Here is a 15,023-nt window from a genome sequence, read left to right on the forward strand (position 1 = left end):
AGCAGACAAGCTTGGAACCAGGTCAGACAGAACCTGGCCCCAAGGGCGGCTGCTCACCATTACCAAACGGAGCCAGCCGCTCATGAGGTGTTGAGCACCCAAGCCGAGGAACCCCTGGGAATTCTGCATGAGGTGATGTCGGTCCAGGGACTTCGGGATTCGGGAGCTACTTTAACCCTGATAGCTCCCCATTTGGTGCCGGATACAGCACCCACTGGCGGATCCGTGGCAGTACGAGGGGCAGGGGGAGCAGTATACCGATTGCCCACTGCTAGAGTGGAGTACAGACCCCCAGTCACCCCAGCAGCTGCCAGTTACCAACCCCCGGCGCACCGCTATACCACACGGCCTCCGGCCACGAACTACCCTCAGAGAGCCCAGTTCAATTTGCGGGGCTACTCACAACCTATTCGGTGCTTTGGATGTAAGCAACTAGGGCACAAAAGACCAGAGTGTCCCCTAAACGCAGCGAATCAAGCACAGTCCTGGAGAAGACCCGCTGGTGGAATCCCACATAATCCTCAGCCTGTGGCCCGCTACGTAGAGGCGCCAGAATGCTGGGGCAGCCTACATGAAGCAGACCCCGTGCAAGCTGCCCACCGGAATAACCGGCAACGGGTTAAAGTGAATGGGAAGGAGGTCAGTTGTCTACGGGATACTGGTGCTACCATGACCTTGCTTCAAGAGAACTTGGTGCCTGAGAAACAGCACACTGGAGACACTGTGGCTGTGAGGGTAGCAGGGGGCACTGTGTTCCGCCTACCTGTTGCCAGGGTACATTTGGATTGGGGAGTGGGCGCTAGACTTGTGAATGTGGGGGTCAAGAAGGACTTACCTGCTGATGTTCTCCTTGGAAATGACTTGGCCCCCCTTGTTTCTGCCTATGCTCCCATGGATCCCGCTGATGTTAACCCTGTGACTACCCAAGCCCAGTCCCTCCGGGAAGAGACGCTTCCATGTTTGGGGTGGGGGCAGTACTGAGCCAAGTTGGAGCAGATGGCGGAGAACACCCCGTAGCTTACTTGAGCCGAAAGTTGTTGCCCCGGACATCCCCAAGCCGATCCGTTGGGATCAGACTGTGTATGCCGGCTTGGTTCTGGGGGAGCATTGTGGCAAACCTAGCCACTTCTGGACTATAACATAAGAAAGGTTGTCTATAGGCTGTATATTGTGCTATGTAGATGTGACAGACCCTTCTGTCAGCACTGAAAGAGTTAACTGTGTTCAGCTTTAGCCTCAGCTATTGTGCACTGTCATTAATGTTATTGATACACAGTCCATTGTTTAATCAACCTCAGAGAGCAGACCCTAGATGATAAGGAAAGCCAAGTGTGTGTCTGTGTTTAAATTGTTATCAGCTTGAGCAAGGTATTCTATTGTATCATGTAAAAGGGCGTGTTCCCTCCATCTAATGTACAACATTCTTTCAACCCCCCTTCTGGGGGGGTCAGACCTGCATAAATACTGGGCATATGAGCCTTAATAAAAGTCATTCTGTTTTAAACCTGAAAACTGGCTGGGTTGTGAATTGCTGATTCCCTATGCAGGACATTGTTCCCTGGTGTTAACCCTTGGTATCCGGTTGGTACCGTTACAATATATACACATATACACACACATATATACACATATACACACACATATATACACGTATACACACACATATATACACATATACACACACATATATACACATATACACATATACACACACATATATACACATATACACACACATATATACACATATACACACACATATATACACATATACACACACATATATACACACATATATACACATATACACACACATATATACACATATACACACACATAAATACACATATACACACACATATATACACATATACACACACATATATACACATATACACACACATATATACACATATACACACACATATATACACATATACACACACATAAATACACATATACACACACATATATACACATATACACACACATATATACACATATACACATATACACACACATATATACACATATACACACACATATATACACATATACACATATACACACACATATATACACATATACACACACATATATACACATATACACATATACACACACATATATACACATATACACACACATATATACACATATACACATATACACACACATATATACACATATACACACACATATATACACATATACACACACATATATACACATATACACATATACACACACATATACACACACATATATACACATATACACACACATAAATACACATATACACACACATATATACACGTATACACACACATATATACACACATATACACACACATATATACACATATACACACACATATATACACATATACACACACATATATACACATATACACACACATATATACACATATACACACACATATATACACACATATACACACACATATATACACATATACACACACATATATACACATATACACACACATATATACACATATACACACACATAAATACACATATACACACACATATATACACATATACACACACATATATACACATATACACATATACACACACATATATACACATATACACACACATATATACACATATACACATATACACACACATATATACACATATACACACACATAAATACACATATACACACACATATATACACGTATACACACACATATATACACACATATACACACACATATATACACATATACACACACATATATACACATATACACACACATATATACACATATACACACACATATATACACATATACACACACATATATACACACATATACACACACATATATACACATATACACACACATATATACACATATACACACACATATATACACATATACACACACATAAATACACATATACACACACATATATACACATATACACACACATATATACACATATACACATATACACACACATATATACACATATACACACACATATATACACATATACACATATACACACACACATAAATACACATATACACACACATATATACACATATACACACACATATATAATACACAAACTTATGCACACACACATTATATATATATATATATATATATCCATAAATGGCATGCACTCACAGTATTTGTGCAGAAAGTGCTTTATTGGCACACACTAGTATAGTTACTACACAATAGTATAGTGCATGCCATTTATGAAGTTGTAGTTTCGCTTGCCTGCACCATGGTAGCTGATTTTAAAGGTAGGAGTGCACTCTATTGTATCAAACTGATATTGAGGGCAGCAGCTGAGTCCTCAATATCACGCTAGCCATCGGAAAGAAAATAACGGTGCTAAGTCTGACACACTCTTGGGTTGAAAGAGAGTGACAACTGGAATGTACATGTGAGTATTCCCCAAGGGGAGGAAAAGATACATTGGAGATCTACAATCAAGGTAAAGCCTTTGAGAACTGTTACTTATGTTACAATACATTCAACACAGACATCCTAGCAAGGTGAGCGGAAGTTTAACCATATGAGCCCTAATTCCTTGACACAGAAAGAGCAACGATTTAAGGAGAAATTTTGTATATTATTCACGTGGACATAAATGATGAACAGTACAACATTTAAACTCCTACGGCTAGATTTAGAGTTTTGTCGGTAAGGACCCGCGTAGCTAACGTTGGCTTTTTTCTGGCCGCACCTTTAAAATAACTATGGTATTGAGAGTCCACAGAATGGCTGCGTTAGGCTCCAAAAAAGGAGCGTACAGCATATTTAACGCCACTGCAACTCTCAATACCAGAGTTGCTTACGGAAGCGGCCAGCTTCAAAAACGTGCTTGTGCACGATTCCCCCATAGGAAACAATGGGGCTGTTTGAGCTGAAAAAAAACCTGCAAAAAAAGCCGCGTTCAGCTCCTAACGCAGCCCCATTGTTGTCTATGGGGAAACACTTCCTACGTCTGCACCTAACACCCTAACATGTACCCCGAGTCTAAACACCCCTAACCTTATACTTATTAACCCCTATTCTGCCGCCCCCGCTATCGCTGACCCCTGCATATTATTTTTAACCCCTAATCTGCCACTCCGTAAACCGCCGCTACTTACATTATCCCTATGTACCCCTAATCTGCTGCCCCTAACACCGCCGACCCCTATATTATATTTATTAACCCCTAATCTGCCCCCCACAACGTCACCTCCACCTGCCTACACTTATTAACCCCTAATCTGCCGAGCGGACCGCACCGCTATTATAATAAAGTTATTAACCCCTAATCCGCCTCACTAACCCTATAATAAATAGTATTAACCCCTAATCTGCCCTCCCTAACATCGCCGACACCTAACTTCAAACATTAACCCCTAATCTGCCGACTGGAGCTCACCGCTATTCTAATAAATGTATTAACCCCTAAAGCTAAGTCTAACCCTAACACTAACACCCCCCTAAGTTAAATATAATTTAAATCTAACGAAATTAATTAACTCTTATTAAATAAATTATTCCTATTTAAAGCTAAATACTTACCTGTAAAATAAATCCTAATATAGCTACAATATAAATTATATTTATATTATAGCTATTTTAGGATTTATATTTATTTTACAGGTAACTTTGTATTTATTTTAACCAGGTACAATAGCTAAAATAGTTAAAATAATTACAAAATTACCTGTAAAATAAATCCTAACCTAAGTTACAATTAAACCTAACACTACACTATCAATAAATTAATTAAATAAAATACCTACAATTACCTACAATTAAACCTAACACTACACTATCAATACATTAATTAAATACAATATCTACAAATAAATACAATGAAATAAACTATCTAAAGTACAAAAAATAAAAAAGAACTAAGTTACAAAAAATAAAAAAATATTTACAAACATCAGAAAAATATTACAACAATTTTAAACTAATTACACCTACTCTAAGCCCCCTAATAAAATAACAAAGACCCCCAAAATAAAAAAATGCCCTACCCTATTCTAAATTACTAAAGTTCAAAGCTCTTTTACCTTACCAGCCCTGAACAGGGCCCTTTGCGGGGCATGCCCCAAAGAATTCAGCTCTTTTGCCTGTAAAAAAAACACATACAATACCCCCCCAACATTACAACCCACCACCCACATACCCCTAATCTAACCCAAACCCCCCTTAAATAAACCTAACACTAAGCCCCTGAAGATCTTCCTACCTTATCTTCACCATACCAGGTTCACCGATCGATCCAGAAGAGCTCCTCTGATGTCCTGATCCAAGCCCAAGCAGGGGGCTGAAGATGTCCATGATCTGGCTGAAGTCATCATCCAAGCGGGAGCTGAAGAGGTCCATGATCCGGCTGAAGTCATCATCCAAGCGGGAGCTGAAGAGGTCCATGATCCGGCTGAAGTCATCATCCAAGCGGGAGCTGAAGAGGTCCATGATCCGGCTGAAGTCTTCTATCAACGGCATCTTCAATCTTCTTTCTTCCGGATCCATCTTGCAGACCTCCGACGCGGAACATCCTGCTGGCCCGACGGACTATCGACGAATGAAGGCTCCTTTAAGGGACGTCATCCAAGATGGTGTCCCTCGAATTCCGATTGGCTGATAGGATTCTATCAGCCAATCGGAATTAAGGTAGGAAAATTCTGATTGGCTGATGGAATCAGCCAATCAGAATCAAGTTCAATCCGATTGGCTGATCCGATCAGCCAATCAGATTGAGCTTGCATTCTATTGGCTGTTCCGATCAGCCAATAGAATGCGAGCTCAATCTGATTGGCTGATCGGATCGGCCAATCGGATTGAACTTGATTCTGATTGGCTGATTCCATGAGCCAATCAGAATTTTCCTACCTTAATTCTGATTGGCTGATAGAATCCTATCAGCCAATCGGAATTCGAGGGACGCCATCTTGGATGACGTCTCTTAAAGGAGCCTTCATTCGTCGGTAGTCCGTCGGGCCAGCAGGATGTTCTGCGTCGGAGGTCTGCAAGATGGATCCGGAAGAAAGAAGATTGAAGATGCCGTTGATAGAAGACTTCAGCTGGATCATGGACCTCTTCAGCTCCCGCTTGGATGATGACTTCAGCCGGATCATGGACCTCTTCAGCTCCCGCTTGGATGATGACTTCAGCCAGATCATGGACCTCTTCAGCTCCCGCTTGGATGATGACTTCAGCCGGATCATGGACATCTTCAGCCCCCTGCTTGGGCTTGGATCAGGACATCGGAGGAGCTCTTCTGGATCGATCGGTGAACCTGGTATGGTGAAGATAAGGTAGGAAGATCTTCAGGGGCTTAGTGTTAGGTTTATTTAAGGGGGGTTTGGGTTAGATTAGGGGTATGTGGGTGGTGGGTTGTAATGTTGGGGGGGGTATTGTATGTGTTTTTTTTACAGGCAAAAGAGCTGAATTCTTTGGGGCATGCCCCGCAAAGGGCCCTGTTCAGGGCTGGTAAGGTAAAAGAGCTTTGAACTTTAGTAATTTAGAATAGGGTAGGGCATTTTTTTATTTTGGGGGTCTTTGTTATTTTATTAGGGGGCTTAGAGTAGGTGTAATTAGTTTAAAATTGTTGTAATATTTTTCTGATGTTTGTAAATATTTTTTTATTTTTTGTAACTTGGTTCTTTTTTAGTTTTTGTACTTTAGTTAGTTTATTTCATTGTATTTATTTGTAGATATTGTATTTAATTAATGTATTGATAGTGTAGTGTTAGGTTTAATTGTAGGTAATTGTAGGTATTTTATTTAATTAATTTATTGATAGTGTAGTGTTAGGTTTAATTGTAACTTAGGTTAGGATTTATTTTACAGGTAATTTTGTAATTATTTTAACTATTTTAGCTATTGTACCTGGTTAAAATAAATACAAAGTTACCTGTAAAATAAATATAAATCCTAAAATAGCTATAATATAAATATAATTTATATTGTAGCTATATTAGGATTTATTTTACAGGTAAGTATTTAGCTTTAAATAGGAATAATTTATTTAATAAGAGTTAATTAATTTCGTTAGATTTAAATTATATTTAACTTAGGGGGGTGTTAGTGTAAGGGTTAGACTTAGCTTTAGGGGTTAATAAATTTATTAGAATAGCGGTGAGCTCCAGTCGGCAGATTAGGGGTTAATGTTTGAAGTTAGGTGTCGGCGATGTTAGGGAGGGCAGATTAGGGGTTAATACTATTTATTATAGGGTTAGTGAGGCGGATTAGGGGTTAATAACTTTATTATAATAGCGGTGCGGTCCGCTCGGCAGATTAGGGGTTAATAAGTGTAGGCAGGTGGAGGCGACGTTGTGGGGGGCAGGTTAGGGGTTAATAAATATAATACAGGGGTCGGCGGTGTTAGGGGCAGCAGATTAGGGGTACATAAGGATAACGTAGGTGGCGGTCGGCAGATTAGGGGTTAAAAATATTTAATCGAGTGGCGGCGATGTGGGGGGACCTCGGTTTAGGGGTACATAGGTAGTTTATGGGTGTTAGTGTACTTTAGAGCACAGTAGTTAAGAGCTTTATAAACCAGCGTTAGCCCAGAAAGCTCTTAACTACTGACTTTTTTCTGCGGCTGGAGTTTTGTCGTTAGATTTCTAACGCTCACTTCAGACACGACTCTAAATACCGGAGTTAGGAAGATCCCATTGAAAAGATAGGATACGCAATTGACGTAAGGGGATCTGCGGTATGGAAAAGTTGCGGCTGAAAAGTGAGCGTTAGACCCTTTCCTGACTGACTCCAAATACCGGCGGTAGCCTAAAACCAGCGTTAGGAGCCTCTAACGCTGGTTTTCACGGCTACCGCCAAACTCCAAATCTAGGCCCTAGAGTGATAAGTCTTACTTTTGCACCACTATTTAAACGAACAAATTAAGCCCTAGCATATTCAAGGACTGTTTATATGGCTGAAGAACAAAACTTGTGATTTATATCAATTGGGAAAACAAAATCCTTTGGATGTATATTGGAAGTTAACAATTGAACTTTAATCATATAAATCTGCTATAAGGACATAGTACTATGTGCACAAAAGTGGGCCCACGTTCGTTATTTTGTAAATATTTATTTTCTTGAAGCTGGCAGTGAATAAATCATATGAGCATAAGAATCATTGTTTTCTGTATGTGATTCTATTTTAATATCCTCTGTAATTTAAATATAGGTAATGTAATGATAGGGGAGCAACTATATTTTTGAATACATAGTGGTGGGGAATTAAAGGGACAGTAAACCCTTATAGGAACCGCTAGTTGTTTAATAAATTAACCCTATACTCTGGCGCCGGATAAAGGGACCTATAGAGAGGACTAGGTTCCACACAATTTTCTTTCTTGATTTTATATATATATCTTTGAGAAAGCGCCAACGGCGTGAAACATGTCAGATGACGTCACCTTTACCCTTGTCTTCCAGTAATCCGTGAGTGAGTGTGTACATACTCAGTTTCTGTGTGGACTTTTAATGCATATTCAATACATTTTCAACAATTGTTTTACTAAAGTGCTTTGTGCGTAGTGTTCTACATTAGCCTGCATCAATTGCTACGTCTTGCTACTCAAGAATACTGACATTTATACTTATGCTATGTGGGAGAACTTTCTCCTTTGATATAAATATTTATTCATTCAATTCATGAAGACTCAGCCCTATAATTCAACTAAAACTTTATTTTAGTGAGTACATGACTGTATATATTCTATCAAAGACTAAAGCGAAGTAGACCTTTTCAAGCACAAACCAGTAATACGCTATGGCCAGTAGGCATGTATCAATGTGTAACACTTGTTTGTTACGATCTAACTTAATGTGTCAAATATGTATCCAACTATTGTATAAGCATATTGTTTGCTGTGAACTTAGGCATCTAGGATATATATTAATTTGTGCCATAAATGGGGAACTCCACTTAGTATCAATTTAATAACTCAGTGTGACGCTTCACCACTTGCTTAATACATATGTATTTATGTATGTATTTATGTATGTATTTATGTATGTATTTATGTATATATTTATGTATGTATTTATGTATATATTTATGTATGTATTTATGTATATATTTATGAATGTATTTATGTATGTATTTATGTATATATTTATGTATGTATTTATGTATGTATTTATGTATGTATGTATGTATGTATTTATGTATGTATTTATGTATATATTTATGTATATATTTATGTATGTATTTATGTATGTATTTATATATATATATATTTATGTATGTATTTATGTATATATTTATGTATATATTTATGTATGTATTTGTGTATGTATTTATGTATGTATTTATGTATGTATTTATGTATGTATTTATGTATGTATTTATGTTTATATTTATGTATGTATTTATGTATGTATTTATGTATATATTTATGTATGTATTTGTGTATGTATTTATGTATGTATTTATGTATCTTTAAATGTATATACAATATAATGTGATGTGGAATCTGAGAGAATCTATTTTCTCTTCCTCACTGGGTCTCAGTTTGCATTTACCAGGTTGCACATAAGTTTGTGCTAGAAAAGGTCAACTTCAATATCTAAATTTCATTAGACTTCTGTGCACTGGAAAAACTCCAAGTATTATATTAGTGGGTTTTTTCAATACTTTTTGACCAAATATATGTTTCTTGGTGCTGGAACTCATATATATACAGCAATGATGTGCAGTCACTAGAGGCAGGTGAGGCATTGCTTCACCTCTCATATGGGCAAAAATATATTTTTTTTATTGGCTTTAAAAAAAAAATTGTAAATTTTTTCCCCCAGCATTTTTTTTTCTCACAGCTATATGTTGTGCAATGAAGAGGCACAATCAGGTCTGCCCACCATTACACAACATGCTGCACCATCTACTGGATGCAAGTGGTTAAGATCATTGCATGGCTCATTAACTGCTTATTTGAGGCAGTCCTATTTGGGCTGAACCAATCCAGTGAGAGGCATTAGTAAGTGGAACATAGGGTTGGGGCTGGATGTTAAATCATATAAAACAAAACAAAAACGCAAAAAAACAACTTTCATATATTTTGTTGCTGTCCTGTGAACCTGCTAGCTTTGCTAAAGTGAAAAAGAGAGTTCTGTTCTTCCCCTCTAAGTGCAGTGGAATGTGCCACTGTCACTTTGTGAATCCTTCCAGAGCAGGAGAGAGGCACAGAGAGCAGTGTTTCAGCCACATCTTATTAAAGTAAGATTTTACTGAAAGATTCTGTTAGTGAAAATGATAATTTAATTAATGTGGTTTAGTGTTTTTTTACTCTTTTACAGCAGGGTCGTTTTTGTATTTTGTTTACTCAAACTTTACACCCACTAACTTAGCAGCTTGCCTCTGTACTTCACACTAAATTATAGACTAATTTTCTGAACTCTCTGTAGCTCTGCTGTTTTATTACTTTAAAATGCAGTGGTCCCCCCCCCCCCCCCCCTTGTGTGTGTGTGTGTGTCTCTCTCTCTCTATCTATCCATTTCTCTCCTTATGTGTTGTTCTCCCCCATGGTCTCTTTCTCTCTCTGTCTCTCTTCCTCCCCCTCTGACTCTCATCCCTTATGTAATGAAAGAATCTATAAGCATAATTTGCAGAATTAAAGTAAAATGTATGTTTTAAACATATTTTAATGGGCATGGATTTCTAGATCTCATAATCAGAGCAAGCATTGTGTTATCTGGCAAGAGTTTCTGTTACAATCCTTTTAGACTAAAATCAGATGTTTACTAAGTTGACCAGTTTTCCAAGACACCATTTAAAGGGACATGAAACCCATATGAAACCCATATGCAAATTTAAATAACTTTCCAATTTACATCTAATATCTAATTTTCTTTATTCTTTTGATGTCCTTTATTGAAAATCATATCTAAATATGCTCAGTAGCTGCTGATTGGTGGCTGCACATAGATACCTCATGTGATTGGCTCACCCATGTGCATTGCTATTTCTTCAACAAAGGATATCTAAAGAATGAAGGCGTATCCTAGCCACTGCCTCACCATCCTCTGACGTCACTACACGTCACTGATATACAGTATGTTCCTCCCTGCACACCCTGCAGCATGTGTAACTCATAAGTGCATGTTCCTCTCTGTACACCCTGCAGTATGTGTAACACATAAGTGCATGTTCCCCTCTGTACCCCCTGCAGTATGTGTAACACATAAGTGCATGTTCCCCTCTGTACCCCCTGCAGTATGTGTAACACATAAGTGCATGCTCCCCTCTGCACACCCTGCAGTATGTGTAACACATAAGTGCATGTTCCCCTCTGTACCCCCTGCAGTATGTGTAACACATAAGTGCATGTTCCCCTCTGTACCCCCTGCAGTATGTGTAACACATAAGTGCATGTTCCCCTCTGTACCCCCTGCAGTATGTGTAACACATAAGTGCATGTTCCCCTCTGTACCCCCTGCAGCATGTGTAACACATAAGTGCATGTTCCCTCTGTACACCCTGCAGTATGTGTAACACATAAGTGCATGTTCCTCTCTGTACCCCGTACAGTATGTGTAACACATAAGTGCATGTTCCCCTCTGTACCCCCTGCAGTATGTGTAACACATAAGTGCATGTTCCCCTCTGTACCCCCTGCAGTATGTTTAACACATAAGTGCATGTTCCCCTCTGTACCCCCTGCAGTATGTGTAACACATAAGTGCATGTTCCCCTCTGTACCCCTGCAGTATGTGTAACACATAAGTGCATGTTCCCCTCTGTACACCCTGCAGTATGTGTAACACATAAGTGCATGTTCCCCTCTGTACCTCCTGCAGTATGTGTAACACATAAGTGCATGTTCCCCTCTGTACCCCCTGCAGTATGTGTAACACATAAGTGCATGTTCCCCTCTGTACCCCCTGCAGCATGTGTAACACATAAGTGCATGTTCCCCTCTGTACCCCCTGCAGTATGTGTAACACATAAGTGCATGTTCCCCTCTGTACACCCTGCAGTATGTGTAACACATAAGTGCATGTTCCCCTCTGTACACCCTGCAGTATGTGTAGCACATAAGTGCATGTTCCCCTCTGTACCCCCTGCAGTATGTGTAACACATAAGTGCATGTTCCTCTCTGTACCCCCTGCAGTATGTGTAACACATAAGTGCATGTTCCTCTCTGTACCTCCTGCAGTATGTGTAACACATAAGTGCATGTTCCCCTCTGTACCCCCTGCAGTATGTGTAACACATAAGTGCATGTTCCCCTCTGTACCCCCTGCAGTATGTGTAACACATAAGTTACACATGTTCCCCTCTGTACCCCCCTGCAGTATGTGTAACACATAAGTGCATGTTCCCCTCTGTACCCCCTGTAGTATGTGTAACACATAAGTGCATGTTCCTCTCTGTACCCCCTGCAGTATGTGTAACACATAAGTGCATGTTCCTCTCTGTACCCCCTGCAGTATGTGTAACACATAAGTGCATGTTCCTCTCTGTACCCCCTGCAGTATGTGTAACACATAAGTGCATGTTCCCCTCTGTACCCCCTGCAGTATGTGTAACACATAAGTGCATGTTCCCCTCTGTACCCCCTGCAGTATGTGTAACACATAAGTGCATGTTCCCCTCTGTACCTCCTGCAGTATGTGTAACACATAAGTGCATGTTCCCCTCTGTACCCCCTGCAGTATGTGTAACACATAAGTGCATGTTCCCCTCTGTACCCCCTGCAGCATGTGTAACACATAAATGCATGTTCCCCTCTGTACACCCTGCAGTATGTGTAACACATAAGTGCATGTTCCCCTCTGTACCCCCTGCAGTATGTGTAACACTGTCACATAAGTGCATGTTCCCCTCTGTACCCCTGCAGTATGTGTAACACATAAATGCATGTTCCCCTCTGTACCCCCTGCAGTATGTGTAACACATAAGTGCATGTTCCTCTCTGTACCCCCTGCAGTATGTGTAACACATAAGTGCATGTTCCCCTCTGTACCTCCTGCAGTATGTGTAACACATAAGTGCATGTTCCCCTCTGTACCCCCTGCAGTATGTGTAACACATAAGTGCATGTTCCCCTCTGTACCCCCTGCAGTATGTGTAACACATAAGTGCATGTTCCTCTCTGTACCCCCTGCAGTATGTGTAACACATAAGTGCATGTTCCCCTCTGTACCCCCTGCAGTATGTGTAACACATAAGTGCATGTTCCCCTCTGTACACCCTGCAGTATGTGTAACACATAAGTGCATGTTCCCCTCTGTACACCCTGCAGTATGTGTAACACATAAGTGCATGTTCCCCTCTGTACCCCCTGCAGTATGTGTAACACATAAGTGCATGTTCCTCTCTGTACCTCCTGCAGTATGTGTAACACATAAGTGCATGTTCCCCTCTGTACCCCCTGCAGTATGTGTAACACATAAGTGCATGTTCCCCTCTGTACCCCCTGCAGTATGTGTAACACATAAGTGCATGTTCCCCTCTGTACCCCCTGCAGTATGTGTAACTCATAAGTGCATGTTCCCCTCTGTACCCCCTGCAGTATGTGTAACACATAAGTGCATGTTCCCCTCTGTACCCCCTGCAGTATGTGTAACACATAAGTGCATGTTCCCCTCTGTACCCCCTGCAGTATGTGTAACACATAAGTGCATGTTCCTCTCTGTACCCCCTGCAGTATGTGTAACACATAAGTGCATGTTCCTCTCTGTACCCCCTGCAGTATGTGTAACACATAAGTGCATGTTCCCCTCTGTACCCCCTGCAGTATGTGTAACACATAAGTGCATGTTCCCCTCTGTACCCCCTGCAGTATGTGTAACACATAAGTGCATGTTCCCCTCTTTACCCCCTGCAGTATGTGTAACACATAAGTGCATGTTCCCCTCTGTACCCCCTGCAGTATGTGTAACACATAAGTGCATGTTCCTCTCTGTACCCCCTGCAGTATGTGTAACACATAAGTGCATGTTCCCCTCTGTACCCCCTGCAGTATGTGTAACACATAAGTTCATGTTCCTCTCTGTACCCCCTGCAGTATGTGTAACACATAAGTGCATGTTCCCCTCTGTACCCCCTGCAGTATGTGTAACACATAAGTGCATGTTCCTCTCTGTACCCCCTGCAGTATGTGTAACACATAAGTGCATGTTCCCCTCTGTACCCCCTGCAGTATGTGTAACACATAAGTGCATGTTCCTCTCTGTACCCCCTGCAGTATGTGTAACACATAAGTGCATGTTCCTCTCTGTACCCCCTGCAGTATGTGTAACACATAAGTGCATGTTCCTCTCTGTACCCCCTGCAGTATGTGTAACACATAAGTGCATGTTCCCCTCTGTACCCCCTGCAGTATGTGTAACACATAAGTGCATGTTCCCCTCTGTACCCCCTGCAGTATGTGTAACACATAAGTGCATGTTCCCCTCTTTACCCCCTGCAGTATGTGTAACACATAAGTGCATGTTCCCCTCTGTACCCCCTGCAGTATGTGTAACACATAAGTGCATGTTCCCCTCTGTACCCCCTGCAGTATGTGTAACACATAAGTGCATGTTCCCCTCTGTACCCCCTGCAGTATGTGTAACACATAAGTGCATGTTCCTCTCTGTACCCCCTGCAGTATGTGTAACACATAAGTGCATGTTCCTCTCTGTACCCCCTGCAGTATGTGTAACACATAAGTGCATGTTCCCCTCTGTACCCCCTGCAGTATGTGTAACACATAAGTTCATGTTCCTCTCTGTACCCCCTGCAGTATGTGTAACAACACCCACAGCAGAAAACACAGCCATTTTAAACAATTTTTCAATTTACATCTTTTATCAAAATTTGCTTTATTCTCTTAGTATCCTTTTTAAAGGAGCAGCAATGCATTACTGGGAGCTAGCTGAGCACATCAGGTGAGCCAATGACAAGAGGCATATATGTGCTAATGTGCTAGCTGCCAGTAGTGCACTGCTGCCCCTGGACCTACTTAGGTATGCTTTTTAACAAAGGATACCAAAAATGAAGCAAATGATTAGAAGTAA

General features: G+C 40.5%; 1 protein-coding gene across 1 annotated transcript in view; it reads right to left on the reverse strand.

Moving 5' to 3' along the window:
- LOC128642076 (cytoglobin-2) overlaps nt 1-15,023 on the reverse strand; it is a 230,089-nt gene that overhangs the window by 4,594 nt on the left and 210,472 nt on the right. The gene's annotated exons all lie outside the window — the stretch shown is intronic.

The sequence above is a fragment of the Bombina bombina genome, chromosome 11 (genome assembly GCF_027579735.1).
Source record: "Bombina bombina isolate aBomBom1 chromosome 11, aBomBom1.pri, whole genome shotgun sequence".
NCBI classification, from domain to species: Eukaryota; Metazoa; Chordata; class Amphibia; order Anura; family Bombinatoridae; genus Bombina; species Bombina bombina.